The 18540-nt window shown below is 29.4% G+C and overlaps 1 long non-coding RNA gene across 1 annotated transcript; it reads left to right on the top strand.

Moving 5' to 3' along the window:
* The first annotated feature begins 744 nt into the window (after positions 1 to 744).
* On the top strand, positions 745 to 14305 carry LOC126739146 (uncharacterized). Its single transcript, XR_007661558.1, has 2 exons — positions 745 to 1139; positions 14075 to 14305. It is a non-coding gene; the product is annotated as an uncharacterized LOC126739146 (long non-coding RNA).
* The last annotated feature ends 4235 nt before the right edge of the window (positions 14306 to 18540 follow it).

Here is an 18540-nt window from a genome sequence, read left to right as displayed (position 1 = left end):
AATATAAGATATTGTTTCATTGTTTTGTTGATTGAATAGAATTAAGAACTGCCATTGATTTTACATTGATTTTACCTTGCAGGTCAATTTAATCTATTTTAGATTTTAATGAATACTGAGCACACATTAATTATTTGTTTATTTTGTTTAAGTCATAAGGATCAATAGTGGTAAAAAGTAGTAGTAAATAGTAGTCAATAGTAGTAAAGCATGGCCTCAAGTTATAAGTTGCTCCATAGTTGCAAATTACTTAAACCAATGTTGGTACCAGATAGTACCCAGTAGTTAAACCCAGCATATCAACACCTAGGTACTTGACAGATAAGTGCATTCCTTAAAATCTGGGGGAAACTGACAATCTTATTTTTAATAGATTTCATTCTTTATCTGGTTCTAGAGTATGACAGCTAGTTTCGCTTAATGCGGATGTGAAAAGGTAGACCCCATCTTAGCCTAATTTTTTTTAGTAGTTACTAGTATGTGCTAGAATGGCTTAATTGCTGATTTACTAAGTAGGCCTAAGAGTTTATAGGGCTTCTGTTTTTTTTGTGTTAAATAAATCCCAGAAAAGGCCACATTCCATCTTCGGTAAGTTAGCGCATGTCACCTTCCTAAGTCATTTTTCTATTTTTTTTTCATTTAATTAATTTCTTATTTTCACGCTTTTCGGTTTAATTCAAAAGAACATCAATGCATCCAACTTTCCAGAAAGCAATTTTATAAATTTTAACTTACCCACACAAAAATGCCATAAAACTGACAGCCATGCCGAACCTCATATGTGGTCCCCATTTTTAGGCCTTCCTGTACCTTCTGCTTATCCTGTGCTTCTGCTTTTGCTGCACTTTTTATTGTTACTGCTTCCACCTCACTTGCTATTCCACGTGTTACCACATCAAGTCGCTTGGATCATCACCTCCGGAACCTGCATTCCTTCCAATCGGCTACACCTAATACCGATTGCTTTTCACTACCTGCTAGACATTCTGGAGGCCTCCTAACTGGTTGATCTGCTGCTACCCTTTTGGTCCAAACGTATAGCTGCCAACAACGGAGCCTCATTCAGACCAGGTGGGCCCTGCTGCCAGTCGGAGAGACTCAGAATTTCAGGTACCCCCTTTTTGGCTTGGTTTCTTCAGGTACTGATTTATCGGCTCGCCGTAATTTATAGATTATTTTTTTTTTGGAATTAATATGTAGAAATGGTAAGAGATTTTAAATTCAATTTAGCAAAATTGTTTATATAGCCATCATCATTGATTTGATTTGAAATTGGGAACTGAGTATATACGTATATGCGGGGTATTATCAGATTACAATTCAATAAGTATTAAGTGCTAAATTTTACTTTATTTTCTTTCATAATCTTGAATTTCATAATTATAAATTAAGTATTAGAATATTACTGTTTTTTTTTTTTTTAAATTGAGGTTATAGATTAAATTAGTTGTCAATTATGACATTGATTTATCTTTTAATACTAAAGCTGGGGTTACCGATAAAAGCTGCGTTTTCTTTGCGTGCCCTAATAAAAGCTAATAATAATAACCCTGGAACCCACATTTAGGCATTGTGCGAGAAAGAGTGCAATATACTTTTTTGAATTTTGCTTGGTTAATATGTACTCATATTTTCTATATGTTAATTTTATACTCTTATACTGAATAAACATAAACTAAGCTAAACTTAAGTGTATGACTCAGTAAGTTCATAAACCTGATTGTCACAATATAATATCCGTTTTGTCCGGACTAATTTAAGCCTGTCTCACCGTCCGAGTGTCATTACAAGCAGCGACCGACCGACCACTTCGCTTTACCCCTTTTGCGAGTGTCCCCCGTTCGCCCTCTCGCGCCCCGGTTACGGTCCTGGTCCGCGAAAACCCTCGAAGGGGGTGAAACAAAAGACGGAATAATCCATAGAAGCCGTTGACCAATGGCGTAGGCCCGCTTTTATATGGGCTACTCTCTCGACAACTACATCTCTTGTTAAAGTGCCATTTGCACACACACTGAGTGTTTTCTCATTAATTGCTACCTAATAATTAATTTTCAGGATTTTTTTTTCAATATACACCATCTACCTTCTGTATAACAAAGATTTAGTTGCTATCTGTAATTAGTTTCTAATTTTTTGAATAAAAATCCTTAAAATCAAAAGTCAATAAATGACAACAGTAATGAAAATTAATGTTATTTGTGTTTTGCACGATAATATATAGACAGATTGAAGAACTGAATTCTCTTAAGGTTTACTTAGTAGATAAATTATTGTTTATCGAATATACGAAATTAAAAAACTTAGATTAAAAAGTGTTAAACTAGTTCTACAAAGTGATATAAAATAATACATAAATAATAGAAAAAGCAACAAGTAAAATTTTCACTTGTTTGCGATAAAAAATGACATAAGTACTGCAATTTTCATGGCGATATGCCTTGTGTTCGAGAAATGAAATGAGGTTTTTTCACGTTTTACTCAAAAACCTTAAGGTTATTTAAGAAAAGCCTAGATACAAAAACTAGATTTTTTTACCACCTAGAATTTTTTTAAAAAGCATTTTTCTTTCAGGCAATTATTTTCTGCAAAAAAACCGTTTTTCATAAACCCTACCCTTAGCCCACCACCCTCCCCACATAACTTACCAGTAGGAAATTGTTTTAAAAATCATTGTTTTCCAAAATAATAAGCATGAATAATCGCTGGTTTCGTCGTTAATATCTAATCGAATAACGCAGTTTGTTTATTTTAATTTAATATACTTATATATATGTATATTAATAAATATTAAATACAAAAACAGTGCTAATAGATTGTATATTATGAACGAAAAACGGTGATTTTTCAAAAGAATTTCTTACTGGGCAAAGGTTTAGAGTGGGTGGGGGGTTAAAGGTTGTTTTCATGAAAAACTATGTTTCTGCAGAAAATATATATTCAATATTTAATTTAACAACACTGTTTATTTAAATTTAATATATTTTTTTACATAAATATTAAGTATAAAAATGGCGTTATTATATTGGATAATATGGATGAAAAACAGTGATTTTTCAGAACAATTTCATCAAATATTTGAGATGTAGTAATCAAATTTAAAAACTAGTTATGTACTAGTTATGTACTCTTGTCAATTTTATTAATAGCCGAAATATTCTTCCTTTTGTAAACAGAATAGTATATATTATACGTATTCTACAGTTATACATTTACCATATACAAAAAAATTGTTAAATAAAAATATATTTAACGATAATAATTTAGGATGTGTTGCTTGGGATAGGAAAAACAAAATGATTTATGTTATTATAAACTATAAAATGCCTAAATGTTACAACCATGGTGACAACGGTATAGAGATTTTCAGGTCAAGTTAGGGACCCAATAATAATAAAATGGTAACCAATATCTTATTAATTAAAGTCTTACTAAAATTAAATCTTAAGTTTTGGGCATTTTTTTAAAGTTTTTTATTTTATATTTGTTATAAAATTATGTCTATTTCACTTTTTACTTACTTTGGTTCTCTTGTCAAGCTTGTCCTAAAATTAATGGCCAATGCTTTTTAAATTTTCTTTTCGCCTTAGTTTCCTTATTTTTCTTATTTAGTTAACTTTAACTGTTCTATTTGTCCCGATTATATTCCAAAAATAACTCACTGAATGTTATCTCGTAGTTTTATTATTTTTTCAAAAAATGTCTACTTAGAGGTTAATATAAAGTTTTATTTCTATTAACCTTTAAGCAATTTCAAAAGCTTCCCGTATAAAGTTGTTTCTAAGAGAATTAAATATTTAAACAGTCTTATTAAACTGTTATTGCCTATAGATTTAAAATAATTCGCTAAGCAATATTTTACAGACTTTTTAATTTTTCTTTAATAAAAATAAAAAATATTTTTTTTGTAACCTTGTGATACAGGTCCATTTGTCCATTTATTTATTAAATATAATAAAAATACAATGTTAATTGTCTCAGAATTTTATCTAACTAGCATTTTTTTAAGTTGCCTATAATTTAAATTAAATTTCATTGACTAGAATTTATTAAATAAATTATTTTTTTTACATTAAATGAAAAATTGTAGGCGATATAGACTTTTTTAAAAATTATCTGCAATTTTAGGCGTTAAAGTTTTAACAAAATTTAATGATCTTCCTATATTTTGATCGTAATTTGGTCAAACAACTTTTATTTCACAATTCAATTCTTTGAAACCTATAATAATATGCATTTTTTATTTATCACAAGAATGTACAAATTTTCCAGAAAAAAACATTTTAAAAAATTGTAACATAATTTTATGATTTATGTAGCAAATTTTATTGTAAAATTTTCTTTAGTTTTGCATTATATTAGTAAATTAAATTATTTGGATCATGATTAATGACAAAGGGCTACTATATCGGATCAAAAAATAATTATTAAAGAGCTCTGAGGAATAATCTGTTATTAACACTGATCAAAAATTTGAAATTACTCAGAATAATTTTTCAGCTCATAGGAGTAGGGATTTATATAACATCAAGTCTAAGATATAGTATATTATTAAGTGAGTGTTCTGAACTTATTGAGCATATATGGATTAAAGTTTCTTATGGGGATCAAATTATTATTATTGGAAATGTCTATAGGCCACCTCGTACAAATATCAACGAATTTCTGATCAAATTTGAGGACATTCTACGGGAATTTTATCTCAAATATAGTAGGTAATATCTTAAGTTTTGGAGATTTTAATATAAATTTTTTAAATTATGAAAAACCGCAAACAAAAAATTTGATAAATGTTCTTAATGTTTTTAATTTGAGGCAGGTTATAGAAACACCTACAAGAATAACTCAAACTAATTTTTCTTTGATTAACTTAATGTGTAGTAACTTACCCCATTTACAAGATTTTGACACGGAAGACATCGGTATCTCCGTCATATGTTGATTTATGCAAACTTTGAACTTAATGGCGATATCTCTATTCCTAAGCGCTTTAAATATAGACCTTTAAATAAAATAAATTTTATTAATTTTCAAAGGGATCTTGGATCTTGGATAAATTGGAATCATATCTATGCGACAGATAATATAGATCATAAAGTAAACTTCATTACATAAAATCTATTCTTGATATTTTTAATATTCATGCACCCCTGAGAATAGGTCTATCAAATAACAAAAACTATAGTTCTTGGATGACTGACATTGTCAAACTAATGATTAAACTTCGAAACCAGGCACTAAATCGATATAGACGTACTAAACAAGCTGAGCATTGGAATTATTATAAGCAATTAAGAAATCTAACTAGTAACTCAATAAGATTTGAATAAAATATTTATTTAAATAGTAAGGCTAAAGAACAATGGAGTGAGTTAAAAAAATTAAATATGCTAGGTTCCAAAACTAATACCTGATGAACTTTAAAAAACCAAACGAACTTAATGAATACTTTACTCAACTCTCTAAGAATGCTTCTATACTAAAACAACAAACAATTCAGTTTTATCTTAATAATAAATTAACGTATGATCAATTTTCGTTTAACAATGTTACAGAAGAGCAGGTTTCTAATATAATTCTAAAAATTAAATCAAAAGCTTTTGGAATGGATGATCTGAATATAACATTAATTTTACTTTGCTGTCCTTTTATTATTCTATTTTTGACCCATATCATGAACTGCTGTTTCAGTAAATCATATTTTCCCAAGACTTGGAAGCTTGCTGCAATACTGCCCGTTGTGACATAATAGATATAGACATATATAGACAGTGCTCATGATCAAAACCAAGCAACTGCTTTGGTTCTATTAGATTATACTAAAGCGTTCGATATGATAAATCACAAGTTGGTACTCGCGATTTTAAAATACGTTGGTTTCGAGGAATCCGCTTATAATCTTGTTTCTTCATATTTAACTGATTTATATATAGTCATAGGTTTCAAAGGGTACTTGTAGAGGATATATTTTCAGATTTAGAGCGGGTAATGGTAGGCTTACGTTTTATATATGGAATACGACGTAGACAACCGATCTCTTCTAAGCTAAAAGAAAGAGTGGCTAAGCATGGTTAAAAAACGCCTTTTGCACTCTTTGTGTTTATTTTATCAAATAATAAAAGTTACTTGTATAATAAGATTAGATTTCGGACGGATGTTCATAATCTAAATATTCGACGACAATACATTTTAACAGTGCCAAATCATAAAAAAAAAACTTTTTAAGAAGTCCTATTCATATTTGATCGCATCAACCATAAAAAAATTTAAAATACATGATTTTACTGGATCTGCAGGGTGTTTTAAAAATTATATGGAACAAAACCTTCTCTTTGGGTCCTGAGAAGTAGTTTAGATTTATGATTATTATTTTTTTATAATTTTTTTTGAGTTCTTATTATGTATTAATTTATATTAATAGTATCTCGTGTTTTATAGTGCTAATTTCCGTAAAGTATTATTAAATATTCTACAGCCCTTTCTTGTCCCAATATTTGGTCCGCAGTGCCAATGTATATACCATTATTTATAGAATCTTATCAACTCAAGGCTTCAACAGAGTTTTGCCTTTATGCCTTTTATTCCATGGAATTTTGTTTTTTTTTATATACAGTGTATTATTATTAATATTGTAATATTGCATTATTTTTATGTAATAATAAAAGTATTATTATTATTATTATTATTATAGTTCTTCCGTTAGGGGGCATAGTTGCATTGATTAGTCTTACAAGCAAAAATCACATATTATGATAAGATCATTCGCTTTTTCTATTTAATATTACATTAGATAAGTAGGGCAAGTTAAAAGAATCCATTTTTTGTATTACTTTACAAAATGCATATAAAACATATAAATTATCACGTTTTAAATAAAAAGACTAGTAAAAAACTAGCTTTACGTCAATGATGTATCGAACATTTCCAATATTTCGAAACCAATTTTAAAGAAACTTATTTTTTATACAAATAAAAACATATTATATAATATATTTTTGGCGCAGCGACTGGACAAAGAAGACACGCAGACAGCGAAAGGAAACGCGTCCTCCCATCCATACTTTATTTGATCAAAGCATATTTTCTGAAGCGTTAAAGACGCCCAAGCTATAATGGAAAAGGAAAAACGTAATAAAACCGATCCTTTCCACCGTTGTTGGTTGTTGCAAGCCGATCCACGGACGAGTGGGTATTGATTCAATAAAGCCGAGTTCCATACGTTCTACTTTGAAATTTGACGCTTAGTGGATTTGCGAAAAATTAAACCTTAAAAAAATAATTGGCCCTTCTTCCTCCACAACAAAATACCGTTTGTAATATTTTAGATATATATATATATTCTCGTATCTGTATTCAGAAAAGGCAGAAGATTGGTAGCCGGGCAACACTCTCTTTAGGCGTCGTTACCCTAGCTACAAGATCCCATTCATTCCGTACTTAGACCGGAGGATTGCTGCTGTACCTATTTCATTTTTCTCTGTGTGGGAAAAATATAAATATTTCTCAGGGATATATGTCGGTCCTTGCTGGGAAAATAAAAGGACCTTTTATGATATTTAGGTTCAAATTACAGAAATAGGTAGAGGAATATTTGTTTTATTAGGCATATTTATTTTATTTTTGTTTGATATAATGCTCGTTTAGTAATTATTAAGTGTATTCAAGCAGACACATAATTTTAACCTAATTTTAAATTTATATATTTTTAATTAGTTTAGGTAGTCTTAATATATAATAGTAAACTAGGAGACAAAAGTGCTACATGTACAGAGTAGTTCAAACTATGAATTAAAAAGATTGGCATCCTTCTGATGTAAATGTAAAATCTTGCTTGCTAAGTCAGTAGTAAACTAGGTTGTATCTACCAAAGTATAACTGGCAATTATGCATGGTACGTATTATAGAACGAAAATAATTGTATTGTGTCTCAGCTCAAGAGGCACCGACCTAATGTCTCAAATCATTCCTACGTATCAAATAGAAATGAGAAATAAAAACCATATTAATGAATGCCGTATGAAATACATATTAAAGAAGAATTATTGTTCCATTAATACTTGAAAAATAAAAAAACTCTGATTACACATCTCCATTCTAATGTTCTGTCGAGTCTACGGTTGTAAATTGAACTATGTGTCAAAAATGAGACTTTTCTTTTAAGTTAAAACAAATATAAAATAACCGGCATCAAGACCTTAATCGCCATTTTTTTACAACATTATCATTTTGTACCTATATAGAAAACATTATTTAATTTGATTTAAATTACATTTATTTGATTTTAGATACTGTTTAAAGTTCTTAAAATCATTTTTTTCATTACTATTTTTTAGTTTTAGGCTCTCTTAAATTAAACACTTCAATTAATAGGAGGATCTTGTCGTTTTTCATTTGCTCTCGTACTAACTATATTACTAATATGTAACTGTGACCTTAAATATTTTACTTAAGATCAAGATTAATCTTGATATATTTTTTAGTATATTAGTTCTTCTAGATATTTTGTTTTTTTTTTTAATTTAATGATTCACATATTTTATAAATTGTTTCAGTTCTTTCATGTTCTTGCATTTTTTATTGAGTTGATTTGCCTTATTTTGTAGTTTTTTGAATAGATATACACTTGCGTTACTTTGATGTTTACGATCATGAAAATTGCGCTTAAAGAGAAAATTATACGAACACCATTTTTAAATTAATAAAACTTACATTTAAAATTACATGTCTAAAATTGTACTTTTAAAATCATAAAGAGGAAAATTAATAATTTTTAAATCTAAGAAATATACCATTTTTTTGTTTAAATTCAGTATTAAAAATTGCGTATTTTGAACAGTCATAAAAATTGTACTTTTTATTGAAAATTTTTTTTTTTTCGAAAATTTATTTAAAAATGTTTGCTAAAATATTGCACTATTAAGAAACATGGCAACCAACTACATGTTTTATCTCCTGAGTTTCTAGAAAAACTTGTACTTTTTTCTAAAAAAATGGCAGAAAATTATTTATCTTAATGCAAATATTTGTAAAAATTGCAAATTTTAAGAAAATTATACTGACAATTTTTTTTTTAAATACAGTTTCAAAAATTGTACTTTTTAATGAAAATTATACGAGAACTAAAAAAAATTTATATTTAAAATTTTAGGCCAAAAATAGTACATATAAATTTTAAGATAAGAAAGTAAATGCAAACTGTAAAAATGATGAAAGCTGTGCGACAAAAAGTTTTAACTATAAATATTATACAGCAAAAAAGGAATATGAAACTTTAAATATTAAAAGAAATAATTTTTCATTGTATAATAATTGCTAACTTCAGGCATCTTTGGTTAAGGTTTGATTTTATTAAAATTCCTCTAATTTGAAAAGTTGTACATTTGCATTTTTTTTTAAAGTTTAAAAAAATAGAACAAGTTGACATTTATAAGACGCGGAAATTTTTTAGAATTTTTTTTTTATTAAGTTCAAAAATTTTAGCTCCTAAATTGTGCCATTGAGAAACATAACATGTTAGTATTTTATTTCTTAAATTTGTAGGAAAAATTGTACTTTGTTGTAAAAATTGCAAGAAATTCGTAAGCTGAGAAGAAAAAAGGAGAGATAGTTGTACAAATTTCAAAAATTAAAACAATTATTCTAACTGTATCTTTTTTTTTAGGCAAATACAATGTTGCAATTTATATATTCTAAACAGTCATGAAAATTGCACTTTTTTAGTGAAAAAATACATAAACGATTAAAAACAAATGAGGATTTGAAATTTCAAGTCAAAGATGAGACAATAAGTTCAACTATAGAATCAATTCAATTGAAAGAATTCAACTATAGTTCAACTATCTTAGCTAGGAAAACTGTGCAGTAAAGATTTCAAAATAATTGTCTTATTTCAGACGCCTTTGGACAGAAATGTCTTTAAATACCTACAAAATTCTTTGTCAAATATTTGCTTATCTAGGATCTTGTAATAAATTCAAATATGTACAAAGTAAATAATAAGCAATGAAAAACATTGTACAATTTTAAACCCTCGGGCAAATTAAGAAGATTGTATATTTAAGCCCTACACATTTTTTTATTTTTTGGAATTTGTTTCTTTATTTTCAGCTAAGAAATTTGTACAGTTACATGATACAACAATTCTATATTTTATCTCTTGAGCTCGTTGGAGAAGTAATACATCTTACTAGATGGCAGAAAATTCATAATCTGAAGAGAAATAATTAAATGAATTTCAAAAGAATTGTACTAACTAATTGTTATTTTGGAGCAATACAGTTTTGAAATTGCTTAGTGTAGACCGGTAATAAAATTATAGTTTTTAATAATAACTTTTATTTATTTATTATCCAAAAAAATAGTTTGCATCATTTTGTATAAAAATATATAAAAACATTCATTATACAGGGTGTAACATAAGTGATGACTTTAATTTTAAGGGGTGATTCCTTGTCATATTTTAAGTAAAAAAGTTCATATAAACATATGTCCGGAAATGCTTCGTTTTCGAGATACAGGGTGTTAAACTTTTTTTTTTAAATCGATTTTTTAATAATATCTCATAAACGCATTTACCGAATTTGTTGAAATCTATACATTTTGTTAGTCACTTTAAGGTACCTTTTGGAATTCTCACATTTGGCCTAGAAATGTCAGGGGCGTGCCCACGGGCTAAGTCGGATGATTTTTTTGTAAAAAAAATATCGCCCGGTACATTTTTTTTAAGTATAAAATTTCTTTTAAATAAAGCATCTAAAAATGAAACTTTTTTGTCTCTTAAATTTTTTGCGTATAACATAGAATTTTTTGTTTCGTTTAGAAATAAATAATTAAAAATCATATCTCAGCACGTCTCGGGCCTCCATAAAAAAAATAAAATGCTTTAAAATTAACTGACAAATTACAAAGCATGTTTATTATTTAACAATTAGGAAAAAACTTTAAATAATTTTTTTTGCAAAACGCATACTTGACCGAAAACAAAAATTAATAAGATGCTATTTTTGATGTTTAAATTTTAATGCGATGGCGTCGCAAATGGTTACCTATTTAAAATTTGTTGTTTGTGTACGCCACCATTTTTTTTGTGCAAGATATTTGTACAAATTTAAGCAATTAAAAATACGATCGCTTAATTTTTGTGAAAAATAATAAAAACTTACTTGAGTTTTAAATATCATCAAAATTTTATTAAATAAAATGCTCGAAATGAGAACCATGACTGTCAATACAAGCACGCAATCTTCTTCCCAATCACTGGCGCACACGTTCGAAAATTCCTGGTGTGTTGCGTATGATATTGAAAGAGTTTACATTCCGGTTTCTCAAATCGCTTTTATCCACAACTGGCGTCGCATAAACAAGCGATTTCAGATATCCCCAAAAGAAATAGTCCAGAGGATTCAGATCTGGAGATCGTGCTGGCCATAACTGAGGTCCCCCCCGACCTATCCATTGCTGAGCAAAAGTATCATTTAGATGGTTTCGAGCGACAAGACTAAAATTAGCAGGTGCACCGTCGTGCATAAACCACATGCTATTTCTTGTTGCTAGTGGTACGTCTTCTAATAAATCTGACAATATTTCTTTTAAAAATTGTCTGTATACCCATTCAGCCTAGGAGGGAGAAAGAGCGGTCCTATAAAATGATCACTGATAATTTCGGCCCAAATATTCACGGAAAACTGCTGTTGAAATCCACCTTCTCCAATAGCATGGGGATTTTCAAAGTCCCAAAGATGGTTATTGTGGAAGTTTCTGATGACTTCCTGTGAAAAACAGGCCTCATCAGTGAAAAAAATTTTAGCTGTAAAATTTGGATTCTGGGCAGTTTTTTAAAGAAACCACTGGCAAAACTCTAATCGTGCAGGAAAATCTGTTGGCAACAGTGCTTGCACCAGCTGAATGTGGAATGGATAAAGTAAATTTGTGTGCAAAACCCTCCAAACACTTTCGTGGCTGATGTACAACTGTAACGATAATCTTCGCGTGCTAGTTGACGGATCGTCTTCCACTGCTTGCAGAATTGCTTCCTCTAGTTGTGGCGTCATTATTACCCTCGGTTTACAAACGCGCTCAGCATGAGCATTGGCAGATCCAGTCTCACACAGACGGGCATGAAGTCTTATGAAAGTTCTTTCTTCTGGAATTGGTCTATCGGGAAAGCGTTCATAATAAATTCGACGGGATTCTGCACCATTTTTATCTGCCAGGCCATAAATGAAATGCATTTGAGCTAATTCGGCGTTATTTATAGTTATCTGCACAGTAAAACACATTCAACTAACAGTACCCAGTACCTGGTAAATGTTAATGTAAGACATAGGAATGTTCTTATCAGAGAAATTTTTATACAAAAAAGTTTCATTTTTAGATGCTTTATTTAAAAGAAATATCATACTTACAAAAAATGTACCGGACTATATTTTTTTCCATCAAAAATCATCCGACTTAGCCCGTGGGCACGCCTCTGAAATTTCTAGGCCAGATGTGAGAATTCCAAAAGGTACCTTATAACGTACATATGTTCATATGAACTTTTTTACTTAAAAAATTACAAAGAATCACCCCTTAAAATTAAAGTCATCACTTATGTTACACCCTGTATAAAAGTACAAAATAAGCACCTAAGAAACTTAAAACCATATAAAATGTCAGGTTAAAAATTGTACAGTAAAAGCCATAAAGAAATACACTTTTACTTCACTGAACTGACAACTGACTGACTGTTGCCGATGCGGCTCCTTATATACTCGGCAGAACGATGTTCTGGAAGATTCCCGCTAATCTTCGAGACGTCGTGAGGAGTACTACTTATGTCATGCCAGAATGACGGACAATCAGCTAGTCTCTTGATGTTTACAATATCATTCCAATACTTAGTCCATAAGTCCACGGACATTAAGTGATTGTCTGTCGTTTTACATTAAAAAAGCAAAACTAGTGCAAGGGCTAATCTGTTCAGAATAAAGTATAAAATTATATAAAAAAATGGCTAGAACTCTTGAAATAAACAACATATTAAGAAGAATTTTCTTTATAAATTGTATTTAAAGTTCAACTTACCGAAATTTAGAAAATACTCACCTTATTGAGAACTGGAATATGAATGTCGTTAATCTTCCATTACTTCAAAATTCTCAAACATAAAAAACCACTTGTACTATCTTTATGAAAAAAACGCTTTATCAATTTATATAGAAGAATATTTTTTTTAAATATTGTTATTAATTTTCCTATTAAAATAGTAGAGTCAAAATATGACTATTGCCACTCTACTCATTCAATTCAATTCGAGATTAAGTTAGTGATCACTTATTTTTAAAAGTTTTCTTAATTAAATATTTTAATCGATGTTGACCATTAGCAAGTAAAATCTTTTTTGCATAATTACTAAATAAATGTTAAAAAAGCAATATTAAATTCTTAAAGTTTTATTCAAGATTTCTGAGATCAAAGGAAATCATTCGCATATTAAAATAGAGTCAGCATAAGCCTTTCTTGTAACAAAGTAATAACACGGTAAAATAGATTCGCAAGTTCCAGACAGACTATGATATTAAATTATCGGAATTTCTTCTTAAGACATCCCGACATCAATATCGTTACATTTTCCACGTGAAATTTCATAAGGTCGCAGGTATTTCCACGTAGCCCTGCTTTGCTTTGTCATGTTTTCCATATATCCAGAGAAATATGAATATTTGAACATTTTTCCACGAACAAAATTCGCGTTCCTGTTTTTTGCCTTTACCTTAAATATGTTTTACTTCAACAATAAAATTTTATGTTAAAAATATCCTTAAAAAATATTTAGAATTACAAATCACATTATTAAATATTAAAATATTGCATTGAAATTGGTTTTATATATTATAACATATATAGAGACATATTTGGATACTAGGCTTTTTGACTCTTATTTATTTATTTTATATAAATTAATGCTTTAAAACCTATTGATTTTACAATAACAATAAATATCTAATAAATCTTAATCATATCGCATTTCTCCTGGATAACCTTATAGTATAATCATATATGATTCCGATATTTCTAAAAGATTCTTTTTTTCCAGCATGCATCGACCTTTATGAACAAGGGGACAAGAATCAGACTGACCGTTGGTCAGTTTTGACCAATCATAGGATGGACACACCCTTTCGCTATCTTTTTAGGGTTGAGAGAGGAAATAATTTCTTTAAAGGGTAGATATTTTATTTATTATGTTATAAAGGTCTTAATTTATGTAGTTTATTTTACATAGAATTAATGTGAATTTATATGAATAAATATCTTTTTATTGTTATTGTTTTATTTAACCTCAAATTTGGCAAGTTTAGGTAAGAATCTAGGGTATACCATCAAAAGAAGAATATTACGGAGAATGAAATCCTATAGTCTATGTTTAAACCTTGAAGATCAAATGCCATTAAATAAAATTAATTTGATAAAAAAAAATTATTTAAAGCTAAAGATTAATAAAAAATTAATTGGAAATATTGTATACGTACATACGTACATGTATAAGCTTTTACTTAAAGGAAAAAACGTTTTAATAAATATTCTCATATTTAAATCTCTTTTCCTTTCTGGACACTCTAGATCCGTGAAATATTTGCTTAATCATTATTCAAATTTCTAGTTGAATTCAAATAAAATACAGATAAAATTATTTCAACGATAATTGGTAAATCTGATCCTCCTGAATTGGTAAATGTCGAAGAGATAAATACATATTTCTGCAGCGTTTTAAAAAAATCAAACAACTGTGATAATAAGGTAGCATATTATAATAATATTAAAATAAGGGAAGGCATATAATTTACTTTTAAATTGATCGATCCCTCTGATGTGTTTAAGTGTGTGCAGAGTATTGGGTCAAATGCTGCAGGTATTGATGGCATAACACTTCAGATAGTGAAACTGTGTTTGCATGTGATAATATTACATATAACTCATATTGTCAACAGTTGTCTCGAACATGGTCATTTCCTAAATTGCTGGAAAGAATCTCTTGTTACCCCACTACCTAAAAAACATGATCCTGTCAGTTTTACGGATTTAAGGCCTGTTAGTCTGCTTCCTGTAATATCAAAGATTCTGGAAAGAGTGGTTCATGTTCAGATCACTGATTACTTTAATACAAATGGCTTTTTTCCTGTGCATCAATCGGGCTTTAGAGCTAGTTATAGTACAATAGCTGCACTTCTAAATATTACTGACGTCATTGTAAAAATTCAAGATAGGCAAATGGCTGCTATATTGATTTTGATAGACTACTCTAAAGCCTTTGATGTTATTGATCATGACAGGTCAAAGGCAAGTAGTTAGGATAGGTGGCGAGACATCGCAGAGTAGAAATATTATTTCGGGAGTGCCACAAGGCTCCATACTTGGCCTTTTTTGTATGTTATTTATGCTGCAGATATGTTTTCTATTGTATCAACACACATGCAAGCATATGCGGATGATACACAATTATTATTTTAGTTCAATCCAGACTGTCCTGATAATGCTGCCGAGATTTTAAATTCTGATTTATCTAATATTTTGAAATACTCAACGTTTTTGTTCTGAAAAGAAAAGGGGCATACTCATGAATCAACTTAATATTTAGATTGAAAATACTCGGTTGACTTTTGCTAACTGCAGTAAAAATTTCGGTTTATGTATAGATGTACAGCTTAATTTTGAACAACATTTAAAATCTTTACTAAAAAGAAGTTATGTGAGAATTAAGCGTTTATATGCTAGCAGACACCTTTTAAATTTTAAAACCAGAAAAAAATTGTGTGAGTCACTTATGTCTATTTATTCGTATTGTTTCATAGTATATTATCCATTCTTATATGTTGTAAATAAAAAACGGATACAATACGTTCAAAATACATGCTGTAGATTTATAATGTATAGATAGATTTATATGTTTATAAATTAAGAAAATTTGATCATGTCTTAGAAAATATAAAACAGTTGGGTTGGCTTAAGTGTGATAACTGGTATAATTTTAACTTGACTCTATTTTCTAGAAAACTAAATATGTGTCAACAACCAGTATATTTGTTTAAAAAACTAATTTATAGGAAGGCTATGCATAATCGCTTTTTGCGAGATAAAAATTATTTAACAACGCCACAACATAGAACTTCAAAAGAGCTTCAGTTATAATTGTGTTAACTTATATAATAACTTACCTTTTCAATTTAAGGTATGCAATACTGGTTATTTAAGGTCTAAGTACAAGAGGTATTTATTAGATGTGCAGTAGATTTTTAGAACTTTTTTATTGACAGATATATTGTATGTATATATGTACTACATTATTATATTATTATGGTTGGCTATAACTGTTTTATCCTCAGTATTAACTTTTAAAAGCATTCTATTGGACTTTCTCTGTTAACATTTAAAGATGTTGAACTTAATATCTGGAGAATTGGTTGAGTGGAAGAATGGCCAGGAGACTAAACTTCACCAGTTGCGCTATTCTTGTGCATATGATGTGAGTGTACATCTTCATATGTTTTTGCATTGTATGTACAAAGAAATACTTGAATGAAGGCGTAATTTATTTATTTATTTATTTACAATTCCTTGAAATTATTATCTAACATTTCTAGCATAATTATAAAGTACTTATTTTACTGTTTTAATATATGAATGTGACTATGATTATCTGTCTTCAAACCATTTCATATGAAATTCTAGAATCTATATAAAATTAAATTTAGTCCTTAGTATAGCGTTTAATGATAAAGCTTTTAAAAATTGGGCTCAAAAACTAAGTCAAAAAATGACTTTTTCCTAATTTTCAAAATGCTCTTATTCGCTTAGTTTTGCTCAAATCCCGTTAGAACCCGGCGTTTTCGTGATGCAGATTATGGAAACAAGCCGCTAATATAGTTAGTTCAATTTTGAAAAAAAAAATTTTGCTAAAAAAATTCGATACGGAAGGTGTACCCGAAAAATTAAAAAATTCCATATTTAGTAGGTCGATGTGAGAGTAAATTATTAATTTATATACGTTTATATGGGACAACTTTTGGAAAAGTTAATGACTATTGATTGATATCATAATTAATTTTTGAAAATTCTCTTTACACATCACACTGTAGTTTGTCTTATTACATTTTTCCTAATATCCAAAATAAACAGGAAATATAAAAGAAGGATATATTAGAATTAAATTTAAAGACTGCAGATAACATAAGAATTTCCAACTCAATACAAAAGAGTAAGAACACAGTGATTCTATTAAATAAACTTGATAAATTGAGTCATAAATCAAAAATAATAATACTAGATACAAACTACAATACTCGTAAGTAATGCTGATCCAGATTTTTTCCTTCTGTAGTTACTAACAGTTTGAGTTGAAGGCCTGCTTAGCTGGGTGAATGTCCCAGATCTAAATTTAAATTACATGCTGGACACTCTAAAACGTTGATATCGACCCGCTGAGGATACTCAATAACTATTCTAGCTACATAGGACAGTCTATTATCGTCCCTTAAAGATAGATATTCCTTCTCAAAGCATAATAAATCCTTCCCCGAAACTGGTTGCAGGTCTTATTTATATTTTTCTTTCTTCTTTATAAACAGAATATCCGGTTTGTTGTATTTAACCGTCCTGTTGGTACTTTTGTTATTTTGAGCCTATCCCAATACGATAAGCAATCCTCTAACTCCAATACTAGTTATGGCTTATATTTATTATATATAGGAGAATTATCTTTGAATATCAACTTAATGGCTAGTTGTTTGTGTACTATTTTGCCCAACTGATTATGCTTTTCGAGATATGCATTTTTCGACAGCACTGGATATCTGCTTAGCATATACTATAATACTATTGTCTCTGCAACGCTGCCACATTTCGGGCATCTATCTAGATTCGCTTCTAGGTTAGTTGTGATTACCCCGTCCTAAATTGCCATTATAAATCCTTCTGTTTCTGAGTATTGATGGTATTCGATTAGCCAAATTAGTGAGTTATCCACATCTGTTTCTTCACTACATAAAACTATCTTCTTAAAGGTATCTTCTATGTAGAGCTCCCTTTCTCTAATTTCTGATGTTTTCTTCTCTCGCTGGTTTGTCCAATCTGTAGTTAGACTAACCGAGTCTAAGTGGTGTATATCCATTGTCTTCCTTAGCAACACCTCTCACTAATTTGTAATAAGTTAGCCCAGTCTCTTGATGTTAAAAAGTCCTATTCTACTTTCTTTGTATATATTCTTACTACTCACGAATTAGGGTGCAGCTTTCAACATTTTGCAAAGATTCTTCGGGTTAGCATGTCAACGAATACATTTATGCATTTACCGCAGCAATAAGGCTTCTACCTGAAAAATGAGTCGAGAAAAAATGGCAATTTTCTTCTGGCTTATATTAAGATGCTCCGACGCTTTCCCAACTCCCTTCTTGATAGTTATCTTTGCGCACTTGTAGAATCCGAAGCTCATTAGGATATCCTGGCAGTAGCAGGTACTTGACGACGTTCATCAGTTCAAAAAGCTTGTCATGTGCCTCTCCATAG

This window comes from Anthonomus grandis, chromosome 8 (assembly GCF_022605725.1).
Source record: "Anthonomus grandis grandis chromosome 8, icAntGran1.3, whole genome shotgun sequence".
Lineage (NCBI taxonomy): Eukaryota > Metazoa > Arthropoda > Insecta > Coleoptera > Curculionidae > Anthonomus > Anthonomus grandis.
The sequence above is the reverse complement of the archived record's forward strand: the minus strand, read 5'-3'. Positions and strand labels throughout refer to the sequence as shown.